The sequence below is a fragment of the Lolium rigidum genome, chromosome 3, assembly GCF_022539505.1.
Source record: "Lolium rigidum isolate FL_2022 chromosome 3, APGP_CSIRO_Lrig_0.1, whole genome shotgun sequence".
In the NCBI taxonomy this organism is placed as follows: domain Eukaryota; kingdom Viridiplantae; phylum Streptophyta; class Magnoliopsida; order Poales; family Poaceae; genus Lolium; species Lolium rigidum.
Genome location: NC_061510.1, coordinates 75,665,217 through 75,675,624, shown reverse-complemented (window position 1 = coordinate 75,675,624; position 10,408 = coordinate 75,665,217).

The window sequence follows — 10,408 nt, the reverse complement described above, 5'->3', positions numbered from 1 at the left end:
CTCGCGAAGACGGCTGATGGTGGCATCCTTCTTGGCGCGCTGCAGGCGGAGTGACTTGCGGTCCTTGGCGAGCATCCTGATGGCGTCGGCATGATGAGCCAAAGCCATCTGGGCACGGTGGGCGTGGACACGTGTCAGCTCCAGGTCCTTCCGGGTCTCATGGAGCATAAAGTCCAAATGCTGCACATGGATCTTGAGCACCGGGTGCGAAGAGAGTGCCATGGGTTCTCCCATGGTGTCGTGCCTCGCGAAGTGGGCGAAGCGGCTTCCCCGGAGTGCGGCGATGTTCTGTCCGCACACTCGGGCAAGTCCCTCCTGAAGGGCGTGAGCAAGACCGTCCACCCAGCTGTATGCCTTGAAGGAGAAAAGGATCCTCTCCGAGATGGGAGGCTCCGAGCTTCCCTTCAAGTCAGTTGTGATCATCCACTGCTGCTCCCCGGTGGGGGTGTCATGAATCCGGACTCCGTGGAACTGGGGAGGTGGGCGTTCGAGCTTCTCGGACACCAGGTACAAGTCGCGCTCAAACACCAGACTTCCTCCGTTTTCCCGATCGTAGGTCTCTGTCTGGACGTAAGGCTCCATCTGAAAGTGAAATGGATGAGTAAGTTAGAGATGTGAACAAGTGTGGCAACATTTTAGATGGATTTAAAAGAAGGGGCATGGCTCATCATTGTCGAAAAGATCTTGTAGAAGAGAACAGGAGTAAGTTTTTCACAAATATTCACTTCCTCGGTTTTAGAAACTAAGTTTTTCAGAACGTCCATTCTAAACTAGGGTCTCCTAAGGTCAAACAATGGCTCTGATACCAACTTGTCAACACCCGGATTTTTAAGTCCGGATGCCTATTATGTCATACATCGCAATCCCAGGAATATTGTTGTTGCGAGGCATAATAGTTAAGTATCACATTCATCATTCATTACAAACCATAAAGTCTTACAACTTAGAATCACATGATCCATATTACATAAATAGTTGATCTATTGATCAACGAACTGGTCAACGAACAAACACAAGTTCATAGCGGAAGCGTAAGATACAAGGACTCTATAGTCCACAGGCCAACGCTTGACGTCAGCAGACTCCTAGTTGTGGTAGACGTCCTGCTGCTCTTCCTCCTCGTACTGCTGCTCCTCTTCATAGTCTGGCCATTTGAATAGCCAGGGACACAGCCGTGAGTACTTTATGTACTCGCAAACTAATACTAATGTAAGTGCTAACATTTCTAGTAAAGGAGGTGCTAAGCTCTAGTTTCTTTGCATAAAGCCAATTTTAATTTGTAAGTATTTACTCAATAATTATTCAGGTGCTAACTAACTCAAGTGGGAACATTAGTGTCATTCCCACAACATTGTTGTGATTCAAAAACCCAAGTCACCATTCATCATCAACATTTTCAAGAATCTAATATTGGAAACGGTATGGCCTTTCCAACCGTCCGTAACCGTGGACACGGCTATTCTAATAGGTTTACACTCTGCAGAGGTTGCACACTTGCGCCACAACATTTGATTTCATCCGTCGGGATAACCCCGAATCATCGTAACACGATACGCGGATCATCAACCATAACCTTTCATTTACAAACTCTAGTATGAGCACCTCTCCCCATGAGCTTGGCCTCCCGAGTGATGACCAACTCGTCATCCCGGGAACCGCACGAGGCTTGGCCGTACAATTCACCTTCAATTCACATCATTCATCAACAACGGAGGCAGCCTCGGCATAACCCCTATGATGTGTGTTTAGAGAGAACCCATACTAAGGTACATAAACTTCTAGTTAAGCCCTTACCCATAATCAGGTATTGTGGGGGTACTTATGAATTGGAAAGGTATCGCATCCAAACCAATATTAGTTTTATATCAAAAATCACTATCTTCTCTTGGTCATATTCACCTTCAAAATTCATTTCATAAATTTCATCATCATCATTATTTCACCACACATGTTCCCATCTAGAGTAGTCATTTTTAATTTAGCACTAGCATCTAGATATGAGGGGTGCTAAGTATATTGCTTTGCTTCTAGGCTAATTTTGATACTCTTGTACTAATCTAACATTAACCCCATTGAATCATGAATCAAAAAGTACTTTGATAACTCAAAGCAATAAAGCTTGTAAATAAAACTTGTAATAAAACTTGGGATAGGCTTATGCTTCATAAGAAAAGATGAGAGTGCCTTGTCCTTGGTAGGACTTTGCACTTGCAAGAATATTAGCTTGCCTTGGTAGCTCTCAAACTGTTCCTCCTCCTCTTCTGGGTAGCAACCTTCCTCTTCCGGGTATTCTCCGGTACTAGCGTCTAAATTGGAATACGAGGTATAATCACTCACTAATTCAATGGCTATTCCAAACAACACATATAATCACACAAACTATTCTATGCACACAAGTAATCTAATTAGGGTGCATTGGTTGTGTTGTTTGAGGAAAAATAATTTCCTCTCATTACATATGTAAATGATAGTTTCCATAAAAGTTCTTGAGGAATAATTTCCTCTTGTTGAAATCTTCTTAAGATTTAATTTCTCAATAATCATTCATGAATTTGCTATTGACCTGAGTCCACCATTCATGATCATCAATTGAGAAAACAATTTAAATGAGGTAAACCACCTCATACCATTGAATAATACTACAAGTGATTTAAATCTCCAAGTAATTCATATAAGAGCGTTTGGTCCAGGGGTCCAAACATCACATGAATTTATTTGGGACAAGATTTAAATGAAGTATAACACCTCATATGATTTGCATAATATTTTAGGACAATATCACCTAGAGAAAATAGCCATATTGTCCCTTACTTAAGCTAGGGCATGATCATGCAAGGTGACCATACCATTTTATTGCATAATCAATTAGTGTAGGTAATATGTGAGCTACTAGAGTTGGAATTAACTTAATATCTATTTTATTTGATTTCTAATAATTATTTGAGTAGGGAAAAGTCCCTGCCTTGTTATTTTTATCGAATTAATTTTACAACGAATCTGGTCATGAGACCAGTGGCATATTGTAGATATTTTTACTAGCTTTCCAACTATATGCAGTTTGCTAAATTTGGCCAAGCCAAACAAATTCTATGCAATTTCAAAGTTGGGTCCAGTGGGGAATTCAAACTAAATCATTTAAATGAAATTTGAATAAAAGGGCCGGCGGGAAAATCTTAACGGGCCAAAAGAATTAACCAGGCCCAAGGCCAGCCCAGCCACGGTCCAGTGCCGCGCGGGCTGCCTGACAGCGGGGGCCACCCGTCAGTGGGCGTTTAAACCCGAAACGGTAAGGGCTAGTGTGGGGCGTTGGATTAGATCCAAGATCTACGGTCGGGGTTCATCGTCGTCTCCGACGAGAACCCGACGGTGCGGCGGCGGCAGTAGGGGGTCGGGGAGCTCACCGTGACTCCAGCGGCGGTGGGCAGTGTGCGTGATGAAGATGTGGACGACGGCGAGTCGTCTGGTAGCAGTGGCTCGTCCTGGGGTGGCTCCAATCGACGGCGGCGTCCACCAGGTACCGGCGGCTCCGATCTCCAAATTGGAGCAGCTCCGGCGACGATCGAGTGAGTGGAGTGGTGGTGGCGAAGCAGGGAGAGGTGGGGAAGGAGCTGGTGTGCTTAGAATGTCCAGGGGAGGTCCCCTTTTATAGCTGCGCATGGGTGCTGCGGGGCAGGGTGGTGGTCGACCATGGCGCGGGGGTTCCGGCGAGCTAGAGGGCTAAGCGAGGGCGGCGTCCTGTTCAGCACGTCGTGGCGGTCCTCTGAGCGTCAACGGCGGCACGGGGCGGTGCCTAACTTGGTCGCGCGCGTGCGTGTACTGGCGCGGCACGGCACGACGTGGTCGTCATCTCCGGCGGCGGCGGGCGCGTGTCTGCGTCGTGGGCGTGTCCAACGGTGTTGCGGTGTCGCGGTGATGCGCCAGAAGAGAGAGGGGGTCCAGGGGTGGCGTAGGGTGGCCGCGCGGCGCGTGTACCGTGGCGTCCACGCGCATGTCCATGCGCGACGTCACCGGCATGGTGAGCGCGTCCAGGGCGCGCGTCGGCCGGCCAGGGTCGGCCTCCTCCTCGATAGTGGCCATGCTAGGCGTGGCTAGGGGATGCGTTGGCGTGCTGTGGCGCGGTGGCCGGTGGAGAGGAGCAAGGGAGAGAGGGGGAGCACGGCATAGTGGAGACATGGCCGGCATGGCCATGCCATGGCCTCCTCCTAGGGTTTCCATGCAGGGGTGAGGCAGAGAGGGGACAAGGGGACACCATGGTGTAGGTTAGGGTGGTTTTAGGTGTAGTAGATCACTATTTGCAATAGTTGCAAATAGTGCCTGAATTTGGAAATTGCAAAATATTCAAATTTTTAAATAATTCCAATGGTGAATGTTCTTGAAATGAGAGTATTGAAATAAGTTGTGAATGACCCGACATGATTAGAGGTGGTGGTGGAATTTTTAAATTCCAAGAATTCTCAAAAATGCTAAGTGTGAGATTGTTGAATTTAATAAAATGTTGCAACTTTGGAGGAGCATAGCCATTGATCTAGAAGTAATTTGGCATGGTGGTCTTTACAAAAAGTATTCACCTTGATGTTGTCTTGGATGGCATGCAAAGGGTTGAGAAAGTTTAGTTTGAAAATATTGAGATAGGAGGGCCCAAAGTAGTGACCAGATTATAATGGGCAGAGTTGACCCTTATTCTATGTGAGCAAGATTTGTATTTAAAATTTATTTGGTTTATGATTCTTTGATTCCAATAGTGGTAATAAGTGTTTAGTAACATTATTCAACTAATGATGAAGACCAAATTGGTCTAGGGTCAAAATTTTAATACAATGCCATAAGGCATATGTGAGGGTTTTAGGGTTTTTCTTTTATTTGATTTCTTTCTCTTTTTGATTTATTTATTTGGTGATCTTCTCCTGATCCACTTAGGGTTTTAGAGCATAGCACAAACACATATTACCAATCATCATGGCATATCAATCAAATGGACAAGTCCTGGACATGATACTATATGCAAAAAGAAAAGTTTTTGTTGGTTTGAAATTTTGCTCTCTGGAATTCTTCTAATTTTCTTTTATTGAAATTTGGGATGTTACACCCTTCTTTAGACCGTAGTCAAAAGCAAACTTTCTCCAATCATGTACATACAAATATGTGATGGCCTGCGTCTTGTAGACATACACCTCATAGACCGTGTAGGTGTTCATCAATTTGCCATTGCCATGCATAGTGAAAGACCCTTCATGCGGACACATCTGGTTAATCATTGGACGAAGTTCACAAGGTACGGTCTGCATGTGAAAATTGATACAAATGTAAGAAGCGAGGAAGACTAAAAACAAGACTTTACTATATGCCAATTCATGCTAAACCACCGAGAATACATACCGTAACTCGCGTGAAGGAGCTACTAGAAAGGTAGATAGAGCCATAGGAGGTGTTATATGCGGGGTATGTACATGGGCCCGCCATATTCCCGCAAGCTCGGCATCGGGATGGTGAAGGAAACATGGGAGGTACTACTGGTGCGTAGCGCTGAATGTAAGTGGAAGAATTAGGTTGTGTAAAGTGCATAGTTCGGAGCAATGCAAATGTTGACAAGCGAGTGCATAACACTATGTTACAAACCGAACGGTGAAAATTAGTGTATGATGAATATAAGCATGCTAATTTGGTGTTTCCGAATTCCAAAAAGCATTAGACGAGCCGGTGATAATATCGGACATAAATCATGGCATGTATATGTGGCTTAAGAAAATATACCCGAACCCTTGGATGGTTACGGCCCGGCTGGTCCTTGGACTTGAGCTTATATAAGCATCCGGAAGGTGGGGCCGACGGTAACTTGGTGGCAGCCTCTGCAGATGACTCATCGGCGGCGGTTGCAATCCTTTTGACCAATGAAGGGTTAGCAGTTTCGATCCGCATATGAAAATTGAAGAGCAACGGACATCGACGAGTGATATATAAAATGAATCTATGAGACACTGATGCATATAGTGCTGGATGTAAGTGTAAGAATAGGTGTGTGTGTTTCTAAACTATTGGTAAGCATTAGACAAAGCCGGCAATAAACAGACAAAAATCAAATCATGTATGAGGATTAAGAAAATATACACGCTTATCGAAAAGGGTACCACCCAGTGGCCCGTGGCCTTGTGCTTGAGGAGGTTTTCGAGAAGATGGTGGCGGCACCATCGTCTTCACAGCAGCCTCATCAGGATCATTTTTTATCCATTTGAGTAGAGGCACAAAAGTTTCATCCTGCATATGAATAGCAACAGAACTCATCATTGATATTTAATAAATCTATGAGATAGACTGATGCAAATAGTGCGAGTGTAAGTGGAAGAATAGGGTTGTGCATAGAGAACAGTTGATAACAATGCAAATGATTACAAAAGAAGCCAATGGAAATCAACAGTTTATATACTGGATGAGACAGACTGGAAAGTGAAATATTAGTGTATGATGATTGTAAGCAAACGCAGTGTTTCTGAACTTTTGGTAAGCTTTAGACAAAGCCAACAGTAATTAAACAGATAATAATGAAATCATGTATGTGGATTAAGAAAATATACCAGATTCATTAAAAGGTCACCACCCAGCTGGCCCATGGCCTCGTGCTTGTAGAGGTTTTCGGAAGATGGTGCCGGCACCATCGTCCTCACAAGCAGCCTCATTAGCATCATTTTGCATCCACTTGAGTAAAGGCGCAGCGAGCTTCAGCCTGCATAAGAATGGGAACAGATCTCAGCAGTGATATTGAATGACTGCGAGACAGTACGATGCATATAGTGCTCGGATGTAAGTGGAAGGGTATGGCCGTGTATGGACAACAGTTCACAACAATGCAAGGGTGTGTTCGGTTCCGAAACAGACGTGGAATGGAATGGAATGGTTCCATTTCGGAGGAATGGAATGGTTAAATTTTTGTTCGGTTGGGATAAATGGAGAGCGAGAAGAGATCGAGGTTAAACTAACCATTTGTCTCAAAATTGTAATTAACAATTGCAAATGACATTTTAATCTCAAAGTCGTAATTAACGGCGCCTAATGGTGCTCTTTTAATCTAAAAATCGTAATTAACATCATTTTTTGTTGGGTTAGGGGAACTGGAGTAGATGAACATTACTGTATGATGATTGTAAGCAAACAAATTTGGTGTTTATAAACTTTTGGCTTCGAGATCTTATGGGTTTCAACTCTAGCCTACCCCAACTTGTTTGGGACTGAAAGGCTTGGTTGTTGTTGTTGTTGTTGTAAACTTTTGGCAAGCATAGAAAAAACCGACAATAAACAGAGAAAAATCAAGGCATGTTTTTGTTGGGGTTCGTAGCATAGAAAACAAAAATTTTCCTACCGCAAGACGAATAAATCCAAGATCTAATCTATGGAACACCCAAGATCTAATCTACAAGATCGAAGCAACGAGATTGATAAGATACTAACCCTTGAAGATTTCCAAAGCCTACGAGATCAGATCTCGTTGTTGGTGTAGACGATCATCCCCAGTGTTGCAATCCGGCAGCACTTCCGTACTCGGTCGCGCGTACGGTGTCGATGAAGCCCTTCCTCTCCCCGTTCCAGCGGGCAGCGGAGGTGTGGTAGATCCCCTCGGAATCCCAGCAGCACGACGGCGTGGTGGTGGTGGTGGAGGAGAATCTCTGCAGGGCTTCGCCTAAGCCACAACAGAGAGAAAGAGGAGGGAGGAGAGGTGGCGGCTAGGGTTTTTCGAGTTGGGGACTTGGCCGGCCACCCCTCCCCTCTTTATATAGTGGGGATGGTCGGTTTGGGGTGCCCCCCACGTCCAAACCCATCTAGGGCCGGCCAAAGGGGAAGGGGGGAACTTTCCTTCCCCCCCAAGCCTTCCAAATTGATCCCCCCTTAGGGTTTTGGGGAAACCCTAAGGGGTGGCCGACCTGGGCCTTTGAGGCTTGGTGTGCCTGGCCCATTAAGGCTGGGCAGCACCCCCTCGGCCCATGTGGGCCCCCCTAGGTCGTGGGCCCCATGGTGGACCCCTCCGGAACCTTCTAGAACCTTCCGGTCTTTCACCGGAAAAATTCCGAACTTTTCCGAAACCTAGAAATCAACTTCCCTTATATGAATCTTATTCTCCGGACCATTCCGGACCTCCTCGTGATGTCCTGGATCCCATCCGAGACTCCGAACAAACTTCGTCTCCATACCATATTCCATATCTACTTATGCGACATCGAACCTTAAGCGCGTCACCCTACGGTTCGCGAACTATGCAGACATGGTCGAGACTCCTCTCCGAGCAATAACCAATAGCGGGATCTGGAGATCCATAATGGCTCTCACATATTCAACGATGACTTAGTGATCGATTGAACCATTTACATACGATGCCGATTCCCTTTGTCTCGCGATATTTTACTTGTCCGAGGTTCGATCATCGGTATCTCCATACCTTGTTCAACCTCGTTACCGGCAAGTACTCTTTACTCGTACCGTGGTATGTGATCTCTTATGAAATATTCATATGCTTGCAAGCTAATCAGATGACATTCCACCGAGAGGGCCCAGAGTATATCTATCCGTCATCAGGATGGACAAATCCCACTATTGATCCATATGCCTCAACTCACACTTTCCAAATACTTAATCCCACCTTTATTGCCACCCATTTACGCAATCACTACTAGGAAAAGGCTTATAGCCGCACTTCTTACCGCCGGCGAGTACGATTTAAAGATGCCGGCGGTAAGGCCTTCCAGGGTCACCTCACCTTACCGCCGGCAAGCTTGAACCGAAAACGCCGGGGGTACCTGCATTATCGCCGGCGAATTCGGTACGTAGACGCCAGCGTTGTATTGGGCCGCAAGACCACCGTTGGGTTTGGCGTTATCCCTGGCGAATGCAGCTCATTGACGCCGGGGCTAATGGGCCTTACCGCAGGCCAACACAGCTCGTAGGCGCCGGGGGTAATTTGGGCCAAAATTACCTCTCGTCCACTCTTTCCTTATCCTTGCCCGTATGTCTCGTCTTCTCCCCACGAAATCCCCTCGCCACCCATTCAGAACGCCTTCGCCTCCACTCCCCCACCAACAACACCTCCTCCCCAGCGCCAGATCGGCCGCCGCCGCCGTTCTCCTGCACCAGCTCCGACTCGACGCCGCCCCACCGGTTGACCTCGCCGTCAACACAGACGGTTCTGCAGCGCCGGCCCTACCGCAGCTCCCCCACATGGTGCGCGACGACGAGGCCCAGAAGGTGCGCTCCAGCATGTGCTCGCCCTGCCGCGACGACTTACCTTGACCCCGCCGACCGCCCAGGACCTCCTCAGCCGGCATCATCCAAAGGTAGATTTTTTCCCCTTTCATTGGTTCGCGCTCGAGTCTCTGTTGATTTATAACTCCTTTCTTCCTACTTACTGAAAAAGGGAGAGAAATTGGATGCCCAATCGAGTGGATCATCAGGTCGGCGGAGGAGGGACGAAGGGTGTGGCGCAGGCCGGCAGCGCCCACGCTCCCAAGTGAAGGGCGGCGACCATGGCCTTGGCCTTGGCGCGGCTGTGGCGCCTCCATGACCATGAGCAGCCCGGGTGCTCCAAAGGTGAAGGGTGGCGGCCATGGGAAGATGTTGGTGCAGGTACGAGAGATCGCATGCCCGTGCTCACAAGGCGACGGCCATGGCGACGGTGGGAGTAGAGGGAGCTGTGGTGGCGTAGGGCGGCACGGATTCATGGGGAAGCAGAGCATCTGGATCTGAGCATCCGGACTCTGCCATACACCGTGAGCCCCTTGTTTTTTATATCCGGCTATTCACGATGCAAGGATTCGTTGGATTTTTCCGCTTCTCTATGTAATTACTTCTTCTGTTTTTAATCTTTGCTGCTCCCTGAGATGGATTCGTTGCAGATCTAGCCCTTATGTGTTAACTACAGCGAAAATTGTTCTCAGTTCTTCATTCTCTATTCGAAAATTGTTTGCTTAGAAGTTCATTAAGGCTAGATCTGCACATCAACTTCAATGGAAAAATTCAGGCCAGACTTTTTACATCCACCATCACGGATTGTGTGGACCTGCTGTTTTTTTTTAATCCTATACAAACTTAGCGCTGGCGAATTGGCTTGTTCGCCGGGGGTAGTTGAAGCTAGTGCTGGCGAATACACGAAAGCGCCGGGGATAACATCACGTTACCGCTGGCGAAACGGAAGACGCCGGCGGTAACCACTTACCACCGGCGAGGTGATCGCCGGCGAACACGAAGACGCCGGCGGTAAGCCAATTCCATGTGCCGGCGGTAAGCAAAATCCTAGTAGTGAATGGCGTTTGATGTAATCAAAGTACCCTTCCGGTGTAAGTGATTTACATGATCTCATGGTCGAAGGACTAAGGCACCTATGTATCGAAAGCTTATAGCAAATTGAACTTAATGACTTGATCTTATGCTA